This window comes from Mesocricetus auratus, unplaced genomic scaffold (genome assembly GCF_017639785.1).
Source record: "Mesocricetus auratus isolate SY011 unplaced genomic scaffold, BCM_Maur_2.0 Super-Scaffold_100007, whole genome shotgun sequence".
Classification (NCBI taxonomy): domain Eukaryota; kingdom Metazoa; phylum Chordata; class Mammalia; order Rodentia; family Cricetidae; genus Mesocricetus; species Mesocricetus auratus.
Genome location: NW_024429191.1, coordinates 89762885 through 89787713, shown reverse-complemented (window position 1 = coordinate 89787713; position 24829 = coordinate 89762885). Strand labels below are relative to the sequence as shown.

Genomic DNA, 24829 nt, shown 5'->3' with positions numbered 1-24829 from the left:
TTAACCCTTCCTCATTAGGGCTTCAGTGGAAAGTTAACCTTTGTATACTTAGTTAAATACCAGCTGTTTGCTCACCATGGACCACACATTGGCTATACATGTGTACCAATCTGTGCATATGCAATGTCCTTCAGCCTAGACAACAGCACTGTGTAGTAGGGAGGGGCCATTGCATTTGCCTTATAGAGCCGGAGGAGGTAGTTTGACAATTTCTTCTTCCTTTACACTAGTTCTCTTGAGCTCATCTGTCTGTAACTTCATCCTTTTGGGAAAAAGTAGTCATATGCAGACTCGATGACTTTGCATTCATTAGCCTACACACTCATAATGGTTCCTATTCCTATCCAAGGAGTAAATATCATAACTCTAGTAACATTCAGTTATAAATGCCTCACCCCTAAGCAGTTCTCTTGCCTCTGTCTCTCTCCCTCTGTGTGTGTGTGTATATGTGTGTGTGTGTGTGTGTGTGTGTGTGTGTGTGTGTGTGTGTGTGTAGATTTTAGAAGTTAATCTCCATCAGCCTGGCTGGCCAGCAAGCTGCAGGGATCCATCTGTCTGCACCTCACAAACATTGGGATTACAGCTTATATCAGTGCACACATCTTCTTACATGGGTTCTGGGTATTGAACTCAGGTACTTGTGTTTGCTAGGCAAACACTTTGCCTACTGAGTTAACTTCCCAGCCATATAGTAGTTGTCTTTCTATGGTGTGATTCTGTTGGCTGAGAACCAATTTCATATCAAGCAATCAAAAGGCAGAGACATATAGTCTACAGGTGACTTACTGTGGGCATCACAGTCAAACTACTGGGGGCCATCCCTGTGAACTTTTGTTCCTGCGATTATGATGCTCAGTATTTGAGCAGTAAGTGTGGTCAGCTCCACAGTTGGGAGTTGAAAATTTGTTCAAAACCCTTGGTTCTATCAGTTAATGTTTGACAACTTGACACAAACTTGGACATACCTTGGAAGGGGGGGTCTCAATTGAGGCATTGCCTCTATCATATTGGCCTGATGCTAATTGATTGCTTTTTTTTTTTGGTTTTACGAGACAGGGTTTCTCTGTATTGCTTCGGAGGCTATTGGTCCAGCCCGGCCTCGAACTCACAGAGATCCGCCTGTCTCTGCCTCCCGAGTGCTGGGATTAAAGGTGTGCGCCACCACCGCCCGGCTGCTAATTGCTTGCTAATTGATGTAGGAGGGCTGAGTCCACTGTGAGCAGTGCCATCCCTAGGCAGGTGGGCCTGGGCTGTATCAGAAGACCAAGCCACATGGAACAAGCCAGTAAACAGCGTTTCTCCATGGTCTCTGCTTCACATTCCTGCCTTGAGTTCTAGCCCTGGTTTTCCTCCATAATGGACTGTGACCTATAAGCCGAAAGAAACACTTCCCAGATTGCTTTGGGTCATAGTGTTTATCACAGGAAGAAAACTGCTATTTTTTTGGCTAAATCTAGACACAGTGACAGTTTTTATCAACTTACTATCCCCTATGGTGATTCTAGTGACCCAACCATCTCCCCCTGCTCTCCATTCTCCATAGGAGTCATCCTTTGTAATTGTAGTGATTGCTATTATTCTGAATGTCCCCCAAACCATCTATACATGAGCAAAAGGGGAAAAAGTATCAAATCAGCAACTACAAAAAATACCCCAAACAAACAAAAAATGATTCCCTGTGCCATGCCCACATTCATTACTAATACAAAGGATGTTTTCTCAGTTAAGGCCATGCTTGGATCTCTTGATTAAAATGGTTTCATTAGTGGAGAATGCACCCTCAAGTGGGTTGGAATTTCTTTCTGTGTTTGTTTCCTTTCTTAGTGCTGCTGATTGAACTGTGGGGCTTTTCACATGCTGGGCAAGTACTTTCCCACTGAGTCACATCCCAGGCACACACTTAAAGTCCGTTCTTGATAGCCCAGAAGGCCTTGTTGAGTTGGCAGACTTTACCATTGCCCTAGAGATTTAAGTTCACAAAACACAACAGAATGTACCCTTTCTTGTTCTTTGACATGAGACCAGCACCTTGCAAAGGAAGGGGGTGTGGCTTCACCTTCAGACCTCTATTGATCTTCATCAGGCATTGCTCCCTCACTCTGTGAGTGCTGAGTTTAACCCAGGTGTATTTGGGGGTTGCTTAGCTTTAATTTAGGTTATTGATTGTCTTTCATCATTCTGGGCTCTTTATATCGAATAGCAAAGGGCATAGCTTCCTGATTTTCCCAAAGCACCTACTATGAGCAAATCCAGAGCTCAGTGCTCTGAAGGACATAACTGAGACCAAGCATACTGAGGGGACTCCATGACTATGCCTAGAATGAGCAGATTAAAAAACAAAGCAAAACTACAATAGTGGCAGGTGACAAGGTGTTGAAAGTGACAATCTCCTAAGCCTTGTGCACTTCTCTGCTAATAGTCAGCTACATTAAAGCTCTGGGAAGTGAATGTGGAGAGTGCATTCACCGGCTCATTCTGATGGACACATTTAGAAATTACTTTCTGAAGTTTTTTTCTATTCCATTGTTTACAAACTTGTTTATATTAATTTTTTTTGGCATTCCAGTTCCACTTCCCTTCTTTCCTCCAACACTCCCCTCTTCCTCTACCCCCATGCACCTCCCATCAGCTCCTCAGAGAGGATAAGTCCTCCCCTAGGAAGTCTTCTAAGTCTGTCCCATCATCTCGTTGAGGCAGAAACAAGGCACCTCTCCACCCCCACGCCCCTGTGTGTAGGCCGAGCAAGGTATCTCTCCATATAGAATGGACTCCACTAAGTCAGTTTGTGCATCAGAGTTAGATCTTGGACCCACTGCCAGTGGCCTCATATATTGTCCCAGCCCCACCATTGTCACCTATATTAAGGGAGTCTAGTTAGGCCTTATTCAAGTTCCAAAGTCCTACAGAAAGCACCAAGTGGGAAGCCGAGCAGACTTAGGCAGGATTCACCAGAGAACTTAGAAGTGGGTTTTGCTTGTATTTCATTACAGGTCATAAACAGGGAGCTTGTTGTATACTATGGGATTTATCATTTTTGGAATGCAAATTTCACTGGCCAGATGCAAGCAGATTACTCTGTCATGGATTGAATTCTTTAATTTGGCTACAATACTTCCAGTTGATTTGACAGCTGAAGTACCCTTACACACACACACACTTTACTAAACTTTTAGGTACTTCTCTTTGCTTGTGTGTATATTTATGTGTTCATGCATGTATCCATGTATGCGTGTGCATATGGAGGGTAGAGGTTGATGTGGCGTCTGCCTTGATTACTCTTCACCTTTTTTTTTTTAAGACAAAGTCCATTCCTGAATCTGGAACTCACTGATTTGTCTAGATGTACTGGCTAGCAAGCCTCAGGGACTCTCTACCCCCCCTCTCTTTCTCTGTCTATCTGTCTGTCTGTCTGTCTGTCTGTCTGTCTCTACCTCTCTCTGTGTCTCTCTCTCCCCAGCAGTGGGATTATAGGATTACAGGGAGACACCACTCCTTGCAGGTCTCCATATGAGGTGCTGGGGATCTGAACTCAGGTGGGCACTCAAGATTAATTATCACAGCCATTGCAAGGTTCCCTGCTGTATATCTGTAACTATGTCTATGCATTTATCCATTGTGTGCCATGCGTGTCGGGAAAGGGAGGCATGAATGCTACAGTGCAAATGCAGACCTCAGAGGGCAACTTTCAGGAGCCAGATTTTTCCTTCCACCGAGTACGTTCTGGAGACTGACCTCCTGCCTTCAGGCTTGGCTGCAAGCATACTTATGAAACTGAGCCATCTTCTTGGCCCTGCTAGTATAGTCAATAACAAACGCTTCAAAGTAGAATCCCGTGGGTCTAGGAGGGTCCAGTATTCTGATAGATTCAGATGCTGATACCAGATTTGCCACACTCAATGCATTGTAGATCTCGCACCTTCTTGTCTTCCTTCCAGATGTCCGGGGATATCTTTTGGGCTTTGGAAGCAGTAGAAACATATGGCTGGATTCAAGATTCTCCCCAACTCTTCTGGTCATAGGAAATGCCTAGGGGCTTGTTAAAAGTGTTAAGTACTATCTACTCACAGTAACTAAATCAGATCCTTCAACAAAGGCATGGGAAGCTTTGGACACAGCCAGACAGAAAATTCTGGCATGGAAAGGCAACATTCCAGATTTTGATGTGGGACCCAGGGTTGGTGTAATTCAGAGTCATGGGAAAGTGACAGACAACCCTTGTGGGGGAGATATCTGAAAGGGATACTGAGTTTTGCTGACCTTTTCCTTGCACAATTTTCACAGGATCCTAGATGCTGCTTTTTCAGGGATACATTAGACACGCTGTACAGGAACAGGGAACCTGGAAGGGAAGTTGATAGGGACCAAGAACTTAAAACAGATAAGCATACTGCTGTGTTATTTCTCATTCATGAAATATGCAGTTATGTAACTGTTATGGCAAAAGTGCCCCCCATCCCCAGAAAATGATCATGTCACCTACTGGTTGTGTAGCATAGCCTATGTGCTTGTCACTCTGATATTTCATATATGGTCTTTATGTCTCATGGTGGTGACCTAGAGTAGGTAATTTTTGAGGCTCCTCAGGATAAAGCAGTTTGTTGAAGTCCATGCATTCTATCAGGGGGAAAGCCAGAACTGGAATTTGGTTCTCTGGGGTTCTAAGATCCACAAGACCCTGAATTTGCAAATGCACTGGATATATAGTATTCAGAGGGGCATAGAAAAAGCCACAGGATGAGTACGGTTCACTGTGACAAGTTGGTTTACACATTTTTACCTCCAGACAAATCGCATACTATTTTAGGGGAGATAGATTTGTCAGTAAAGTGCTTGCTGTACAAACATGATGACCAGAGTCCCATCCCCAGCACATTTGCTCAAATACTTCCAGTGCTTAGGAGGTAGAGACAAGAGGATCCTTGGGGCCTCCTGGCCAGCTAGCTTGGCCAAATCTGTGCATCCAAGTCTCAAAATACAAGTGACAAGAGATTGAGGAAGACCCCGATAGTGATCTTTGGCCTTCAATTGCAGACATAAACATGCATACGCTGATACTCCAACACTCCACACACATAGAAAAGGCCACAGTATAAATACACAGAAAGTTACATTTGACATTTTTTTTTTACTTTAGCGCAGAGGAAACGTTGCTCTAATGTTAAAGCTTAAAATAGGGTCTCTAAAGCACTGTCTGTTGTCAGAGGGCTAATCCCGAGCCCCAGAAATCTCACTTCCTTTCTGCTTTGCCTTCGCTGACTTGAAAACTTTGAGGAATGCCGTGTTCTTTTCAGTCACCAACATTCACCTCTCAGCTTGTACACTTAACGAGACATGCCATGAAAAACATTCGGGGCTTGAAAACAGCATGGTATCAAAACACCTAAAGCAAACATCCTTTGAATATGCAAGGGCAATTTAGGGGAAAAGAAAACACACTTGTAAACCCAAATGAGCACAAAACCACAAAAAGAGCCAGGGAGCAGACTTCTGTTGCAAATGGCTCCTTCATGAATGTCTCTTTCCTTCCTTCCTCAGGTAAGTGTGGTAGGGCCCTTGGACTTGCAAGGGGCCCATGTAGACAGCGGTCCTCGAGCTGAAGCATTTGTGCCGAGCAAGAAATCTGTAGTGTTCCACACCCTGCGGCCGAGTATGTAGAGCTGAGCAACATGATGCCCCTTTGTCATTCCATGAAAGGAGACTCCATGGAAGATGATGGTAGGTTTCTCCTGGATTGCTAGCACCTCATGACCTGCTTCCTTTGCCCTTTTTTTTTTTTTTTTTTTTTTTTTTTGAGACTGGGTTTCTCTGTGTAGTCTTGGCTGTCCTGGAATGCTCTCTGTAGATCAGGCTGGCCTTGAACTCACAGAGGTCCTCCTGCCTCTGACTCCCCAGTACTGAGATTAAAGGTGTGCACCAACACTGCCTGGCTTGCCCTTAATACTCTTTTAAAAGGATGTAGAAGTATGGGCAACACATTCAAGGACTTAACAGAACAGAGGATCTGTCACCACCATGGTAGGTGGATAGTAGTGACAGGAGTGATGGTGACAAAGATAGCATCTAACATGCACAGAGCAGTTACTATCTGCTGGACACTAAAATGGTAGTTTGTTGCCAGAGGTGACTTTAGTTTTAGCCTCTGGGACACATATGGAAATGTCTGATGACGACGTGTGTGTGTGTGTGTGTGTGTGTGTGTGTGTGTGTGTGTGTGTGTGTGTGTAATAATGGGCAAGATAGTGGTTTTATTGATACCACCTAGTGGATATAAGCCAGGGATGCTGGGGCTGGGGAGACAGTTCAGTGGTTAAATGCACTGGCTGCTCTTCCAGAGAATGAAGGTTTAATTCTTAGCATAAAGGTGGGGGGTAAATGAGTCCACCGGACCCAAGATAAATGATAAATAATAAATGATAAATAGGTATTTGTTAGGGAAACACACAGATAAGAGTAAATAACCACCTCGGTCTTCCTGCCCCAGAAGATGCAGTCTCTGTCCTTCCTATGCTCTCCGGAACCCAAGAGAGCACCCAAGAGAGGGAGAGCCCTCCCCTCCTTTCTTTATAATAGGTCACATCCGAACCTGAAACCACACCCCAAAGATGTGGCCCCTGGCAAGGCAAGATGCCACTACACTAGCACTCCTGTGGCAGCTCACAACCATCCCAAACTCCAGTGCCAGGCCATCCAGTGCCTTCTTGTGACCTCTGAAGGTACTGTATTCAAGTGATGCTCCACCATGACCCAATCCCCTTCCCATAAAATAAAATCAGTGTTTTTAAAAATGAAAGAAAAAAAGTCAAAGCCAGGAATGCTGGTGGTGACCCTGGAGACTGGGGCTGCAGCTGAGTTGCTACAGTGTTTGTCTAGCGCAGAGTTCTGGGCTCAGTCCCTAGTACTGAATGAACTAGGCATGGTGGCACATGCCTGTAACCCTGCTCTTGGGAGGCAGAGGCAGAATGATAGGCCTGGGCTACTTAAGTCTCTGTTTCCAAAACCAAACCAAACAGAAAAACAACCTTTAATGCACAGGCCAGAGCCACTCACAAATATCCAATGAAGAATTATCCTACCCAAAATATCGATGGTGTCAAAGTCTGGGTAAACTTATAGCCAGGCAGATGTTTACATATATTTAACCATCAAAAGAACTGTCAGGTCATATTACTGTCCTTCCCATTTTATAGAAAATATTTAAGTCTAAGGAAATTAGCTATAATTGTTTCGGCTTTGAGCCCACTCACATTTCTTACATAAGATGCTTTTGGTCCTGTGGTCATTGCAAGCATTGGAGATTCGTTCAGTGCCTGGGAAATGGTTCCCTTAAATGTCAGCATAAAAGTTATTCAGCTCAAGCGGACCCGCTCAACCCCCATTCTCTTGTGGAATCAGGCTGGCTAGCAGCTGGTGCCTGGAGCATGGGCCACAGATATATACTGTCTACAAAGGCAATGACAAGTTGACTTAACCACGAGATAAGGAAATAGTGAGACAGAGTGGGACTCTGAACTGATTGAACAATATTTTTTCCATGCGTGGTCGCTAGGCTGTTTTCCCACATCCTGTGTTCTTCCTGGTGTCTGATAGTGGTATGGCATACAATTATTGAGTAAACAGGGTCTAGGATGCTATGAGAATCAGACAGTCCCCTACAACAGCATTAGACAGAATTAGGTCATAGAATTCCAAGAGTATTGGGTCCTTTGGAAGACGGTTTCTGTTTTTCTTTCTTCTGTTCTGATAAACGCTAAACTCCTTGTCAAAATGCTAATGACTAGATAGCAAAAGCAGACTATGTCTTCTGAGTCATTTCTTTGCTTCTGGTCTAGATATTTGATTTTAATTTTGGAAAGTTATTGTGTGTGTGTGTGTGTGTGTGTGTGTGTGTGTGGCAAAGACCAATTTTTGGGAGTTGGTTCTTTCCTTCTACTGTGGAGGATCTGGGAACTGGGACTTGAACTCACGTCATCAACCTTGTATGGCAAGCACTCTTACCCACTGAGACATGCTGTTGACCCAGAGTTGGAGGTTTGACTATGTCTTTTTCTCCTGCTCTATCAGTTTCTATCTAGATAGTCTCTATTAGTTCTAATTTTTGCACAGTCATTTCTGTTCACATTCCTCCTTCTCTTATACTGCCCTCTGTCCATGTACAATTGTGGAAGGAGAAACATTCACAAGAATGGTCTAAATGATTAGACCCCTCACTAGGCAAATCTATGTATTTGTTCCAAAAGGGACAGGGCAAAGATGTCTTCAGTACAATGAAGAGAGATGGACTTTGAAGTCTTTTGTGAATGCGAGTTTCCTAGAAGTTCTTGAAACTTAAAGAGAGCACAACCAAGGTCAAATCCAAAGGTTATTTTTCCTTCCTTACAATAAAAACACCCTTCCTGTCTTCAATAGCTACTGTGAACGAATCTTTTCAAAAGGTACTATTATTTAAAATAATTGTATCAGTGAATCTCACAGACGTTAGTTATCCTGGATATGGGGCCAATTCGTTCGTTACTGTGAGAGATACCAAAGGGTTGCCTCTGCCCAAGTTGAACTTGACATTTTGTTGGAGAGTGAGTGACTAGATGTCTGATTATCCTTACAAGTAGTTGTATCAGTTATCTGCTACCTGTTGCAAATTACCCTGAAGTTTAGAGGCTTTACGTAAGCTCATGCTGGTTAATCATTTTATGGCTTCTGTATACAAGGAGTCCGACCTTGGCTCCCCTACTCCTGTGTGACAAGATTAATTACAAGACTGAAGTCAGGGTCTAGGGTCTCTAGTCCCATCACTTCTGGGCTCATCCACGTGGCTGTTGGCAGAGCGCAGGTCTGTGACTGTTTTGGTCAGTGGGTCTTGCTGTCTCACTCCCTTCCTGGTTGGTTGGAGCCACCCTTGGTTCCCGCTGTGTGGGTTTCAGCACTAGATTTTGCTTCCTAGAAAAGGAAGCCTGAGAAGGCAGTTGAGAGAACTTGGTAGCAAAATGAAAGGTATGGCAAACCGAGTCAGGAGGTAAAAGTGCTTGCTGCCATGCCGGAGGATCTGAGTTTGATTTCTGGGATCCACATGATGAAAAGAAAGAGAGAGCTAACTCTCACAAGTTTCCCTCTGATCTTCACATATACATTGTAGTGCAATCATGTGGTGTATGCACTCGCACACACAGACACACACACACACACAGACAGACACACACTCACATACACACAGAGCAATAACTATACAAATACATGTCAAAAGTTACATTATGTAAACTTATTTTGAAAGTAGCAGCTTGTGCATTGCTTTCTATAGGAGAGATCCATTCTATCCAGCTCACTCTCCAACTTCAAATGCTTGGATACCAGGGCTTGGGTACTAGGAAATCCTGGGAGCTGGATCAGAAGGTGCCTCCTATGTGGGGCTTTAGGGGTTGTCAAAAAGGGGAGAAGAAACTGTGATTCCCTAAGCCCAGGGTATGGTAAAGAAACCTCATTTTTGCTGGTCTGCTGACATAGGCTTGTAATCCCAGCTTCTTATGAGTTGAGGCATAAGGATAACAAGTTCAAGTGTTCAAGACCAGCCTTGTCAGCTTATCAAAACTGTTTCAGAATTCTGAGAAAGCAAAGTAGAGTAGGGAATACAGGGTAAGTATAGAATGCTTGCACAGCATGCACGAGGCCAAGACCCAATCATTAGTACTGAAAAAAAAGAGTGATTAAAAGAATTATTTTCTGAGTATCCTGGGAATGAATTGTTCTAGAAGGGTTTGAAACTTACTTTGAGATTTGCAGAAAGTCCAGACTTGATTTGGAGTCTTGGAAAACTACCACATTGGGTATAATGCCCCTAATTGTGATGACAGATGGAGGCCTCCTTAATATCCCCAACATCATGTTAATAGTCTTGGTCTTAGAACGTATTTGGGGGTCTAAAAGTCAGTTAATTATTTACGTACTCATTCACTTTATGTAACTGTCAATGGTAAATAGTGAATCTCAGATGCAATTTGTCTTTGAAGGGGCTGGATAATAAAACCACATCAGAAGTAAGTGATGCCTTTGTAACTCTGCTCTCAGTGAAGACCAGGAGAGGGTACCACAATGTGCAGAGTTAGGCAGGGTGTTTAAATCCCCCTCCACCCATCTCTTTTTGTGTAACCCAAGGAATGAAGAGCTTGGTTTTGCATTTTATTAATGCTTGGACAAAGGGCAAGGGAAGAGTAATATTTTGTGATGCACAAAATAAGAGGAAACTTAATGTTCAGTTCCTATCAAGTGGCAGCCACAGCTATCTACTTCCATGCTGTTCACTACTGTATGAATTCGTATTATGGGATACCTAATCCCCAGTGTGCTGCTATCCGGGGGGAGAGCTTTCAGAGATTATTAGTTGATGAGGATGGGACCCTCATAAGTGGTGTTAGTGTACTTATAAGAAACCCTCAGAAGCTGACTCTTCCCTTCTGCAATGTGAGGATGTAGAGAGAAGCTAACACTAGGGAGAAAGCAGGTCATTATTAGAAATAGTATCTGCTGACTCCTTGTTCTTGAACCACTCGGCCACCAGAGCTGTGAGAAAGTTGTTTGTGATGTTTATATACCATCCAGTCTCTGGTGTTCTTTCTGGGCAGCTCAAATAGATCAAGACGTTGGTTGTGCTGCTTCAGCCAACATGGCTACATGGAACAGTTGTCATGGAGCTTGTAGAAGGTCTTTCAAAGCAGGAGGAGGAAAGAAGGAATGTATATTTCAAAGGTCAGGAGCTGCTCATCTTTTCTCTTGAGACAGGGTCTCTCATGGGCTTGGAACTCACCAAGTAGGCAAGGCTTGCTGGCTAGTTGGATCTACCCATCCCCACATTCCCAGAACTGGGATTGCAAGCAGGCACCACCATACCTGCCTTTTGGGATCCTGGTCAGGTCTTTGTGCTTGTATAGCAAGCACTCTACCAACTGAGTCTTCTCTACAGCAACTCTCCTCAACAGGTTTCAGTAGGTTGGGGGGGGTCATCACAGTGGGCAGTCATGTGATCCACAGGGAGTCAGAAAAGTATTATAGAGAATACGACACTTGTGGTGTCAATGGTGGTAACAGTGCTGTGAGAACAGGAGATATGTTTCTTTGGCTAATTGGTGAAAACTTAGTTACAACAAAATGTTCTAGACCCAGTGGTTCTCAACCTTCCTAATGCTGTTCAACCCTTTAATACAGTTTCTCATATCATGGTGACCCACAACCATAAAATTATTTTTTGTTGCTGCTTCAAAACTGTAGCTTTGCTGCTGATATGAATCATAATATAAATACCTGTGTTTTCCAATGGTCTCAGGCGACTCTGATAAAATGGTCATTCAATCATTCTTTCAATACACGGGTTGAGAACTGCTGTTTAAGATTGTCAGAGAGATGATTCGAAGCTGAAATGGGTCTGAGACCTGGGGGTGACTCAATATGGGGTACAGCATAAATGAGTCCAAGGATGCTGACCTGAGCCAAATACAACAGGTTGAATCTTTGCTTTCAAGTGACTGCTCCATCAAAATAGCGGCCAATGCAGAGAGAAGTTTCTTTGACGATGAGCGAGACCATTGTATGTATGTACATATATAAGTACGTGTATATGTATGTATAGTTAAGAATAAAAGCAGCTGATAGGGAGGCATGCCCACTGAGAGCTGATAGCCTGGCACTTTACTATGTTAAAATGAGAAGGTCTGGTCAGACTATGAATCAATCTTTGATCAAAATCACATCCCATACCCCAATTCAAACTCAAACAGCATGGACTCACTCCGCCTCTGGCTCTAGGAACATCTGGCCAAGCAACCAACATCCATCTGAAGACGCAGCTCCTTCCTGGGGAACTGAGCCGCGTGCTGCATTATGCAGAGGGCACAGAGCTGCCTCATGGTAGCCTCCGGAACTCGCTAGCAAAGGGCTCTCGGGCCATGAAGCATATGGAGAGGTGGGGCAGAGAGGTAATGGTTTTCACCGGATTCCTTTTTATATTTTATTTAGATTAAGTTCTTCTCAGCAGGGTGATTTCTTAATTAGAGCCGCCCAGCCAGGCAGCCCTCTAGCTCAGACCCCTCGGCTGCCTTCTAAGGTTTCATGAGGGACCTTGTCCAGCCTTATTTCCTGAGTTCTAATATTTGAATAGTATGCAGTGGATTTCAATGGGAGGAAAAGACATGTAATTTAATCATCTTTATTAGATTTTGCCTGTGGATGGGGAGAGGAGGAGGAAGGAGAAAGGGACATGGGTCCTCTCTGAATTTTCTTCTTCTGCGCCTTTCTTCCAGTAGTCAAGGAGGAAGAAAAGCCGTGTCTCCCCCAACCTCCTCTTTAAAAATAAAGATGATAAGTGGAAACATTAAGCCAGAAAAAGAAGTCCATAGGAGGCGGGGTGTTTCAAGGTCTGATGGAGCTGTTCATATAAAGCGATTACGCAGCCCCTTTGTTGGTGACCTGGACACTAAGTGTGTGGTTCTGAAGTCCCTTGTCCTCTTCACTACAACAGAAGCTGCATGTAGACCGAACTCAGTAAGCCTAGTGACCCAGTATGCATAACCTGTGGCCAATGCAGCCCAACACAAAATCATAGACTTACTTAAGACATGAAAAATATTCTCCTTCCTTAGTTCCTTCATTTCTCCCTCCCTCCCTCTCCCTCCCTCCCTTTCTCCTCCTCACTCTCTCTCTGTGTCTCTCTGTGTGTCTCTGTCTCTCTCTCTGTCTCTCTGTCTCTCTGTCTCTCTGTCTCTCTGTCTCTCTGTCTCTGTCTCTGTCTCTCTCTCTTTCTCTGTCTGTCTGTCTGTCTGTCTGTCTGTCTGTCTGTCTGTCTGTCTCTCTCTCTCTCTCTCTCTCTCTCTCTCTCTCTCCCCGGCTGATTGCATGGCATGCCTGAGCTTTATAGAGACAGTGTCCAAAGGTGGGACTCTGTAAGGCATTGTTTTGTCTGATCATAACTGACACATATCCAGCCACTCTCAAAGGAAGAAAATCAGCTGATAGTAATAGAGAAAGACATAATGGGAAGTTAGCTTGCTCTCCCAGAGCATCAGAAAGAGAGGTGGGCCACCTTGCCACCTGGGGAAGAGGGAAATAGAACTGTGATAGGTCAAGTCAAAAGGACATTGTGGAGGAAACAGTTCTACTGGAGATACTTCTGTGGCTCATCCCATACAAAAAGAATTGCGTTGCTACAGTTGGCAAAATTGCTCAGTGGGTCACCAAGCCTGATGACCTCAGTTTGATTCCTGGGGACCCCCATAATGGAAGGGGAGAACCAACTCCTGCAAGCTGTTCTCTGATTTCCTCCACACAGACAAAGATAAGTACATAAATCAGGTCTTTAAAGAACCACATTGCTAATTCTCCCAGTTGGCATTCAAAACGACCCCCTCCAGCCTATAATCCCCATCTTTCCTCCGTTGAAAATGGTCAGAAAAGAAGTTATTCATTGACAAGTTTTCAAGATGCACAATTCTACTGTTCCATTCAAATGAAGCATGACCTGGAATTTTCAAACCATTTATATCACAGAGAAAACATTTTTTTATCTAGATACCCAGAGCTCCATTATCTATTTTCTTCCTGTCTGTGTCCAAGAAATTGTCAGCCTGTTTAGATTGCCTTACAACAAGGACAGAACATTGTTTACTGCGTCAATTTTGGGGCGGCGTCAGGGGTATTGAAGAGAAACCTTCTCTTAAAGTTAGGAAGGACTCTTGTTTGCACACTTCATGTATAGGCTGATTTTGATCCTCATAGTTGTTTTGTTTTTTTGTTTTTCAAGACAGGGTTTCTCTGTGGCTGGTCTCAAAATCACAGAGATCTGCTTACCTCCACCACCCAAGTTCTGGGATTAGAGGCATGTGCCACCACCGCCGCCTGGCTGGTCCTCCAATTGTTAAAGATGCTTGAATGAGAGTCTTATTTACATATCATATATCTTAATTAACTAATTATATGAGCAGAAAAAGTATTTTCGTAGCAATTGCAATATAGTTGATGAAAAGTTGTCCTTGGTCCTAGAGATAGCCTACTTACTTGAAATTTATGACGATGGGTTTCAAGAAAGCCCAACCTACAGCCCTAATTTTGACAATTCCTTCCACTATAGCTACAGAGAGTTGTGATGTCACAGCCAGCAGTATCAGGACCGTTGTCTCCAGATCCAAAAGAAACTGAAAAATAATAGCCTCCTGCCCACCCATAGACATCACCCTTGGCAGTGCTACAGCACAGTTTACTTACAGAGCCCAGTGCGTCTGTGTCCTAGTTTCCAGTCCAGTAGCTGTGATAAAATACCCCAACAATAACAAAAATAAAGGGGGACAAGCGATTTATTTAGTTCGTTACTGTGCATCCTTGTGGAGAAGTCAGAGCAGAAACTTGAGGCAGAGAGAATGAATGTGTGCTTCCCTGAACCCAGCTAGGTTTCTCTACTCTTAAACAGTCCAGAGCCTCACACAGGTGTGGGGGAACCCACTATGGGCTGACTCCTCCCACATCAGTGAAGATATGACAGTTCCTCACAGACATGCCCACAGGGCAGCCTGATCTGTACAGTCCCTTGCTGAGACTCTCAGTGACTGGTGATGGTTAATCTGATAACTCAAAGTAACCATAACAGTCTGGCATGTGGTCTTTGATTTAAAAAACTCAAATGGCAAACTCAAAGACAAATTGCTCTGTAAATCCCAGGAGAGTGTTTTCTGTTGTTTCCAGAACATTCTGTCTTGCTTGCCAGGCTGTCCCATTAAAGATACCATTGGCAAAGTGGTATCTGGGTCTTGTCCTGGACTCCATCTGCTTTCCTGATTTTCCTAGGGTCTGAGGCAGATTGGGTTAATGTTATTTTAGTTAGGAGTGTGAAGGGAATGGGATATTGATCAAAGATTGTTTTAATAGGTCAATGAATCAATCTTGGTATGCTCGGATATTGATTTACTGACCTAAACATATACATAGTATCTTAATGCAAAGTTAACTCGTCTTTTCTGTACTTACAGAAGAATCCTATTCGAAACCTCCTGCCAAGGAGAAAGTGCCTTATTTATTTATTGACCTCTTGTATTTGATTCACACCTTATTGAAAAAGGCCAGGAATGATAGTACAAACTTGTAACCCCAGAACCGGTTAGTGAAGAGAGGCTGACCCCCCAGATTTGCTGGCTTGCTCATCTAGCCTACCTGGTAAGCGCCAAGGCAGTGAGGGACACTGTTTCAAAAGCAGTGGACGGTGCCTGAAGGACAACACCCAAGGTTGTCCCCTAGACTTCACATACATATGTGCACACAAACCACACACAAGTGCACGTAAAAACATACATAGACAACCACGATTGCAAAAGAGTTTTAATGGGAAATAAGACACAGTGGCTTTGCCTGAATGAAACCTCAGGTGTCACCAACATGTTCCAGCAGAGATGACATGGCTGTGGTTGATACCAAGGGAAATGGAGTGCATCCCAGGCTTAGCCCTATGGATGTACTGAAAAACCCTGTTAGCCTTTCAAAGGCAATTAAGCCAAAATGTCTTTATGTGCTCATTCTGTGTGCCTGTGTCTTACAACCTGATATAATCGTTAAGGACTCACAATGTTAAAAAAAAAGCTCTGGGAATCCGGATGAATTTTCTCTGTTCATTTTAATTGTAGCTAGGATGCACCCATGGCCAGGCATTATGCAGGGTCTGGCTTAGATTAGTCCCTGGCTGAGAGGCTGAGCTAATTTAGTGCCTGCAATTATGTCTGCCCCTGATGGCATTCTGCTTTCTGCAGGACATGCCCTTCTAGTTGTTTTTCTCAGATAGAAGCCATGACTGTGTCGGGCTGTCTATATTTTCCTGCCCGGGGCTTCTTATGACGCAAATGGGTGAGACAACTGGCTGAATTGAGGGGTATGATCTATGACCTTGGAACAACATGAAGTTGATTGACATTGAGGGGGTCCATCCTAGGGAAATCTAAAGTACCAGAAAGCATGACCCCCAGCTGTATCAATGTGGACCCACTACCAAAATCAGAAAGACAAACAAACAAACAAACAAACAAACTTTTTAATAATGCAGTGCTTTTCTTGGGGTGTTGCCCAGACTCGGGGTTCAGAGTAGCAGTGTTCATGCCTTGTGAGAACTGAGGGACCAGCCTGGGCTTTCTTTCTACAGAGGCTGGTCAGCTGCCTGGGAAAACAAGCTGCTGTGTAGTTAGTTATAAGTAAGTCTTGGGACTGGAGAGAGGGCTCAGTCGGTAAAGTGCTCGCTGTGTAGTTAGTTATAAGTAAGAGCTGGGACTGGAGAGAGGGCTCAGTCGGTAAAGTGCTCGCTGTGTAGTTAGTTATAAGTAAGAGCTGGGACTGGAGAGAGGGCTCAGTCGGTAAAGTGCTCACTGTGCAAGCATGCGGACCTGAGTTTGATATCCAGCATCCGTGCTGAAAGGACAGAACAAAACAAAACAAGAGTGCAGCTGTGTAATTCACTGCAATTCAGTGTAAGTCCAGCCCAGTCGAGGTGGAGACCGAGCTGCCCACCCAGGCTAACTGAATCACTGAGCCCCTGCTTCAGTGAGAGACCCTGCCTCATTATGAAGTTGCCAAATTCTTTTGATAATAGAAAACAGTGTATGAGAATTCTTCCTGCTATATTTCTCGGTTTCTGGAAGTCTGAAATTGCATCAAAATAAAATTTTCTCGAAAAGTAAGATTTGCAAGGTGGAGGTAGACATTCATTGTTGACCTCTGGCCTCTGCTTGAAGAAGCATACACACTACTACGCATGTGCACGCTCCCATACATGGGCTCATCCAAATAAAGGTGGGTGGGGGGCAGTGTCACACACTTTTAATCCCAGAATTTGGGAGGCAGAGGCAGGTGGATTACTGTGAGTTCAGGGGCAATCTAGTCTACAAAGTTAGTCCTAGGACAGCCAGGACTGTTACACAGAGAAAACTTGTCTTGACCCCCCCACCCCCACAAAGAGTGGGTGGCTATATCAGTAGATTGGTGAGGGATTTCTTTCTTTGTTGTAAAGACAGTCAAAGTCCCCTGTTTGGGTTTATGTTACTGTTTGATGCCCAGAGAACCACAGAAGACACAGCACATTGAAAATAAATCAATCCCAAACAATTTCGAGATGCATGTTAGGAAATCCTTTCTGCTACTGTGTCTGGATGTTTTCTTCAGCTGAGAGAGTGGGGGATGCCATGACTGCTTTGAAACCAGTCTGTGCTTTTAGGTTTAGGAATGATACCTGCTAGGCAGCTGCTGTGATTGTGTATTTGGGGAGTTGGGGATCTACAGAGGGAGGGCAGGCTGCTCATCATTAGTGAGTACCATTTCTCTCTTCCTGAGTCCTGGAGCTTAGCTGGGAAGCCACGGGAGGCTGGGGATGCAGAGGGTGAAATAGGAAGAGGAGAAGTGAATGGTAGGCTGGTGCCCAGGAGGGCTGCTGGAGATTAACTAATCCCATCAGAGGGGGCAGGTGGAAGTCTCTCCTGTGACTGGGTGCCTTTGGGACAGCCTTACAAAGGGAAGGGAGGAAAGGTGATTTCCGAAAGTCTCCAGCATTCCCTCCTGCCTGCTTCCCTCCTTCCCCTGGCTGCTCTTTGCAAGAAATAATTGAAAGAAGGATGTATCAAGCTCCAAGAAGAAAGAACCCCTGCCAGTCTCCCCCAGGACCCTCAACTCCAATTCTGCCTGGGCTGTTTTTCTTTAACATAACTGACTGAGGTGCAGGTCCCATATCAAAGGACAGAGGAATGACACAGGGTCCTGGGCTGGTGGGGGAGGGCTTTAAGTCCCTACAGATGTCAGTCAAACACCAGCTAAGACTCCCTACCTCCTTTGCTTGGCTGTTCTGAGGAAATACAGAATGAATAGCCAGAAACTCCTTGTACTCAGTGGCTGCTGTTCGTTGTGTGATTTATTATAAATATTAACTATATGTATTTGATATAATTATCTCCTGAGCTGTAAAGAATTGCTGCTTGTTACTGTGTTAGAATATATGCTTTTTAGGAGCTGGAGAGATGGCTCAGCAGTTAAGAGCATATTTGTTCTTTTAGAGGATCTGAGTTTGGTTGTCAGCACCCCTGTCTGGCTACACACAACCATTTGTAACTCTAGGGAGTCTGATGCTGTCTTCTGGTCTCCATGGGCACCCACATCGCATGAGACATACACTCACACAGGCACATATACTGATATATATATTAAAAGATAAGCCTCATTATATTTACAGTAAATTATTTCAAGATCCCTAATAAAGTTCATTAAGAATAGGTTCTAAATCCTACAGTTACAGTTAGTACAGAGGAGGGCTAATTTAGCAGGAAGGACCAGCCTTCTCTGTGTGATTGTCTTATGTATCTGAACATGTAATGCTTTTGTTTTGCTTTCCATTTGCTTTCACAGAACATGGATGTGGAGAGCTGGGTCTTTGCTAGCAGTGGGGGTGGAAACAAGCATGGGGAAAGCATCCCAATTTGCTAGGCTGGATTCTATGGAAATCTGAGACCCACCCATTAAGCCTAGCACGCTTTTGTTCTCATTTCTACCTGTTGCAGACTTAGGACAAGTCAAATATCTTTATCCTCTGCTTCCAGGTGCAGGAAGAGAAGCCTGGTGAGGGAAAAAGTGTTCCCTCTTGATTGTTTAAGGAGTAAAGGGAAATCTGCTCGCATCACAAATATGTATCTCTTATTGCAGCGTATATGTGAGTGTGTGTGTGTGTGTAGACACATGGCAAGGTGATGTCTGGAAGGTAGAGGATAAGTTCGTAGAGTCAGTTTTCTCTGTCCATCTTTACATAGATTCTGCAGATCCAGCTCGAGATGCCAGTCTTTTGCAGAAAGCTCCTTTACCCACTGAGCCGTCTTGCCGGCCCCTCTATTTCTTCACGCTCTCGAAGGGCAATATGAAATGTCTGAGAAAACTGTACTGGAGCTGAGCATTTCTGTTGTCTGTCCTGTTTCCTGTCTTGGCTGACAACATGTTCGTTGCTTTTTCAGAGCTCCCTGAGAGGGAGGACCAAAGGTAGCCATCAGACATCTGTGTTTCTGAGTTGTTCTGGTCTAGCAGTTCCCGCTAAGTTAGTCCTCTGAAAATACCCAGGATCTCTGAAGGATGGAGGACCTCCAGAAGGGTTCAGATCCAAAGCCAACTAGAGCAAAGACACCCTTAGTTTGTGTCCCTTGTGGTGTCTCGATGCAGAGTTGCTTTTCTTCTTGTTTACCAAATCCTACTGGTTTTTATGTAGGAGAAGTGGAGTCCGTGGCCAGCAGACTATTGGAGGTGGAGGAAATTTGCAAAATTCCTGCTCAAGTCTTTAATTTTTCATTCATCTTTGCAAAATTTCTGCAAAACACCCCTTAGTATATATTAACTCATTGACTGGCTCATTTAGTCACCCAACCGTGTATCCATGCCATGCTTCAAGTAGAATTAGAGGGAACATTATCCTTTCAGCATACTGCCTTCTCAAGTTTGCCTTCCTCCCCGTCTGTAGGCCCTGTCAGCCTTTTAGAGGGGTGTCTTTGAGAAAGAGTAGGCAAGGCACAATCTCCCTTTCCCAGGGGTTGCCTAAAACCACCAGAAAACAAAGGGATTTACATTACCATTCACAGCAGTAGCAAAATTACCGTTACAAAGTAGCAATGTTTTATGGATGGGGTCACCACAGCATGAGGAACTGTACTAAGCGGTCACAGAAGTAGGAAGGTTGAGAACCCCTGCTCTAAGTGCTTTCTGTCCCAGTATTTCATCACAGCAACAGAAAAGACACTAACATCCCTGGTTATGTGGAGATAGCTCTTGACAGTTCAAAGAGATCTTTCAGGTGGTGTAGCAGAGTGAGAACTGGCTTGACCAGGGGCAGCCATGAGTCCAGTGGTGATTTCTGAGGCCTTGGACACATGGCACATTCACTAGACAGTTAACCATGTTCACAGTCATAAAGGTCGGGGACCCTGTCCCTAGTGACCAGTTGATCTGACAGGATGACTGAGGAAAGCACTGGAATCTTGATCACTTGGCTTAGTTTTTCCTGTTGTGTTGTTGCTGTGGTTTGGAACTTGAATGGCCCCCAAGGCTCCACATGAAAATACTTGGCCAATGGCTCAGAATTATTATCAGCTAGCTCTGATATTTAAATCAACCCATTTCTGTTAATCTAAGTATTGTCATGTGGCTGTGGTGTTACTGGTCTGCTGGCATGTTGTTCCTTGGGCAGCTGGATGGCATCTCTCAGACTCTGCCTTCTTCTTCTATATCTCTGCTTGGATTTCTCTCCTGGCTCTATCCTGTCTGGCCATGGGCCAAAACAGCTTCATTTATCAACCATTGAGTGTAACACACATTCATAGCATACAGAAAGACATCTCACATCAAGGCCAGGCTTGAACTATGTCCCAGAACCACCACCACCACCACCAGCAGCAGCAACAAATGGAGTCAATTGAATATGAACTCAACCCTCTGCAGCTGTAAACCAAACAAACCTTTTCTTTCTCCAATTGATTTTGATAAGGTATTTTGTTACTGAGACAGAAATATGACTGACATTGTTTCTCACCTGTTTCACTCTATGTTCAGAAGAGTGACCCAGACAGTAGCTTAAAGTAGGGAAACCGGTGGTTGGAATGACCAAGCATGCTGTCGGTGTGGGCACTTGTTTTTGTTTCCATGGGTATTTTATTCAGAATTAGCATTCAACATAAAACACATAGTCTCTGGGTCCTTAAGTCTTGACCCATGTGTTATTTATCATCAGATGTCATGGGATTCCTAATTGAACTTATTTTCTGGGGACAAGTTGTGCCTTACTCTGTTTTCAAGGGTCCCCTCAAAGTCAAGTAACTTCATGAAGGATATGTGCTCTTCAGTGGACGTTCAGGACAGTTCCAATGAGTAGGACTTGACACGTCACAGCTTCAGCCTGCTTGAGTGCTGGTGAGACCCAATCATGTGACATCTCCCAGCCAAGTTGGTCACAGGCTGGGAATATTACTCATTCTTTGATATGTGTCCACATGTACCCACTCTGGGTTTGAAAAAAAAAACAACCAGAGCACTTTTTCCATTAATTTTTAAAACCCAGCATTCATGTTAAAGGAAATGTAATACATAGGGTTCTGAATCATTTATAGCTAAATCTTCAAAGTGTGATTCTCTAAGAAGCAACTTGTGTCTAAGGCATCTTAAGACATACACACACATATGTGTGTTTGTGTGTCGTGTGTGTGTGTGCTTGTGAATTCCTTTGAAACACTGTGAAACGGATGTCGTAGTCTCTGCAGTGTAAACAGGAGTGGCCCTTACTCCTTCCTCAGTTGCAGGATGAAGGACATGAAGGTGGAGACGGGCAGATGAAAATTCCAAGAAGCACTAACCTCAGCCTCTACAGACATGAACACAGCCAGTGCTTCCTGGTCTCCACTTGGTTAGCAATGTCTCGCTCACAGCCAGGGGAGCAATGGGTGGCCACGACTTTTCCATTCTGATGGTGTGCTGAGGTTGGCAGAGAAAACTTGCCAGCTTTCTTCAGAGAAGACCCACACGGGCAAGACCACCCCTCCCTTCTCTTCCCCTCCCACCCCCCTTTTTTCCCCTTTAAAGAAAGTGGCCATAATGTGTCCTTTCATTTATAATTTTATGGCAGTCTCAATTGAACATGTAAAGAAAGTGGAAAAATGCTAAGTTGCCATGGACTTCTGGCTTTTTGCCCACTGTACTATAATCTGCTCTCTCCCCCAGAGCAAAATGATTTCAGAGGTTCTGATAGGAAGAATGTAGCACAGAGAGGCCAGCCGTCGAGAGTCGGGGCCTTCAGGAAAAATCTCTTACTTTCAAATATGATCCGCTTAGCTTCTCACATGGCAAAAAGAGAATTCCGCTGCATCCCATCACGCTGGTAACTCCTGTAAGCAAATGCACTCATCTGATGCCTTCTTTCACTAATGTGTCTGCAAAGTGCTCAATATGCGGTCAAGCATCTCTTTGGTGGCTTGTGTGTGTGTGTGTGTGTGGGTGGGTGGGTGTATACGCGTGTCTGTGCACACATGGGCACGTGTGTGTGTGAGGGTGAGTGTGCAGTTGGAGACGGGATCCTTGATAGCTCTGATTCATTGAAGCAAGGTCTGTCAATCCAACTGATAGTGCATCCCCCTGAATGGCTGGCCTTACTGGCCAACTAGCTCTGTGGATCCCATGTCCTCCTTCCAAGGCTGGAATGGCAGATGGCTGACACAATCACCAACATTTATAGGGCCTCGGGAAGCTGGGCCCTGGTCCTCAACTTTTGTGGCAGGCATTTTAACCACGAACCATCTCCCCAGCCCCTACCTTTTGATCTCTAGATCATATTTGATTAGTGTCACAGCATTCTCTAGAGTGCAGGCATAGGGGCTGTGCCTTCCACTCTCAGGAAAGATCTGCCCCCAATCTCCAATGTGGCTTTATGCTTCTTGAAATTACTATTAGAGAACAAGGTTGTGCGTGTTTTAAATTGCTTTCTTTTGAGTCGAAGTCCCTACAAGAAGAAGATAACAGATGCTAATATTCGTTGACACTTTTGAAATAATTACTGCTGCAGTGCCAGGCTACCATGGAACACAGGCCAGACAAATTTCTCGTGCTGACGCTTGAATTGACAATGCAGGATCATGAATGGGCTTTCCAGCTGAGAAGCTGAACTAATTCTAGATCAGGGGCTGTTTTATTTTACTTAATATTTTCATCTATCTTTGAGAATTTCATATAATACATTTTGGTCATATTCTTTCCCCTTTTTCAAGGTCTCCAAGATACTCCCCTCCCCCTCCCCCTCCCCCTTCCCCTGCTTGCATAGACAGCACATTTGCCACTGAGACTGGTTTCAAAAATATATATATATCTTGCTCTACATAGTTATCTTTAAAGTTCACAGAATAATTTGTATATAGTTGGAGGTATATTTTCTCCCCATCAATAACAATATTTCTTGTTATCCTTTGTTCATGATGTGCTTGCTTAATGAATGCTAACCGTGGGCATGATAAGGCTGGACAGAAGGATGTAAGAGATGTTGAACTCCTAGAAACTCCTAGAAACCCACCAGAGTGTGTCTCCCTCATGCTTCTTGAGTAGCATTTAGCTTCACCTCATCACTTCCAGCTTGGACTTGAATGTTCTGGGAGGAATTGTGGGAGGAAGGCTCCCCCACATACTCAGACACCTTTGTTACCCCTATAAACTTGTCTGGTTTTTTGCCACGAAGCATCAGGTTGATTCAATTTGTGCTATAACTTGAAATCCTGCTAACTAGCGTGTAAGTAATGCAAGAACAGCCAGCGACCCAACTCTAGTTTTGGTTGCCTTCTGGCTTTAAGCACTGGAAGAGGGGAGAATCCATCCATAATTTCCCTGTTGAGAGCATTTTAAAAAGTTTTCTCTTTCATTACGCTGAATTACATCGACTTTTTAAAAATAATTTTTTCATATGTTTCCATCATTTTCCCTGTCCCCCAACTTGTTTTTAATAATTCCAGTTATGTGTACAAACATCTGCCCCAGCTTGTGGCAGTTTTGGAAGGTCCACCTTCCCATGCCTCTCCTCTGTGTGGACAGTTAAAAACTAAGGAGAAAACAACTAATTAACTGATCATTAGCAGGAAGGTGAAAGATCATACTTAGATTTACATGTTGCCTTCTTGATCAAAGGGCAGCGTCAGCATCCACTAATTAATCCATTGGCGAAGAATGCTGTCAGCATGGCTCCGTCATTAGCTAATCTCTGGAAGAAGCGAGATGATTGCCCGTGCATCAGATGGCTTCAAATGACTCTATGTAATTCATTTTTCATCCATCAGATAAAGTGGCCGGATCTGAATTCAATTTCCAATCCATTATCTTCATTTACAAATAAATTCTTACTTTATGAAAAAGACCAAAGTTATATAGCAGACTAGGCAATGGACATAAAACAAATTAATAACCAGAAGCACTGCCTTTAACTTAAGCCTTTTGGGTTTCTAAAAAAATGCTCTATTTCCCATAAACTGTGAATTTAGGCATGTTTCCTTTATGATACAAAGTAGAGTGTTCCTTCTTTTTATAACTTTTACCAATGTACTTCTGATTTTACAAGTTGCGTGTGTATATATGTGTGTGTGCCTCTGTGTGTGGGGGGGCAGAGAATTAATTATTCCCTTCAGGCTGTGGCTTTCCATATATCAAAAATATTTCTGTATATCAAATAATTAATTGAGAATCAGAATTTTGCCAAGACTTTAGAGAGGCACACATTTGTATCCCATAAGAGTCATTCATTTATTCATTCATTCATTCATCTGATTTGGGAAATTCCTTTTGTAATGATGGGTATAACGAACAGATATATGTTAAATTTTGTGGGGAAATTCTAAAAACACACAAAAAGGCACTTTAAAACTGAAGGCAATCTGGGGCTGCAGAGAAGACTCAGCAGAGAAGAGCAGGTGCTGTTCTTGGAAGAACTAGAGCTTAGTCCCCAGCACCTACAACAGGGGCCTCACAATTGCCTGGAATTCCAGCTCTAGGCTGTCCAGTACTTCCTGGCATCCTGGTGTACCTGTCCTCATGAGGATCTACCCCCTTCACCCCTCACCATGATTACACACACACACACACACACACACACACACACACACACACGTACACTTACATAGCAAAAAAATGAAAACCAATCTTATGAAAGAAAGAAAGGAAGGAAGGAAGGAGGGAGGGAAGGAAGGAAGAGGAAGGAAGGAAAGGAAGGAAGGAAGGAAGGAGGGAGGGAAGGAAGGAAAGCAAGGAAGGAAGGAAAGAAAGGAAGGAAGGAAGGAGGGAGGGA

At 43.9% G+C, this 24829-nt stretch overlaps 1 long non-coding RNA gene across 3 annotated transcripts in view; it reads left to right on the top strand.

Annotated features, from left to right (window-relative positions):
- LOC110340884 overlaps window positions 1-24829 on the top strand; it is an 80921-nt gene that overhangs the window by 12602 nt on the left and 43490 nt on the right. For all 3 annotated transcript variants that reach the window (XR_005878490.1, XR_005878486.1, XR_005878487.1), the window contains exon 2: window positions 5536-5715. This is a non-coding gene — a long non-coding RNA (uncharacterized LOC110340884). The remainder of the gene's footprint in view (window positions 1-5535; window positions 5716-24829) is intronic.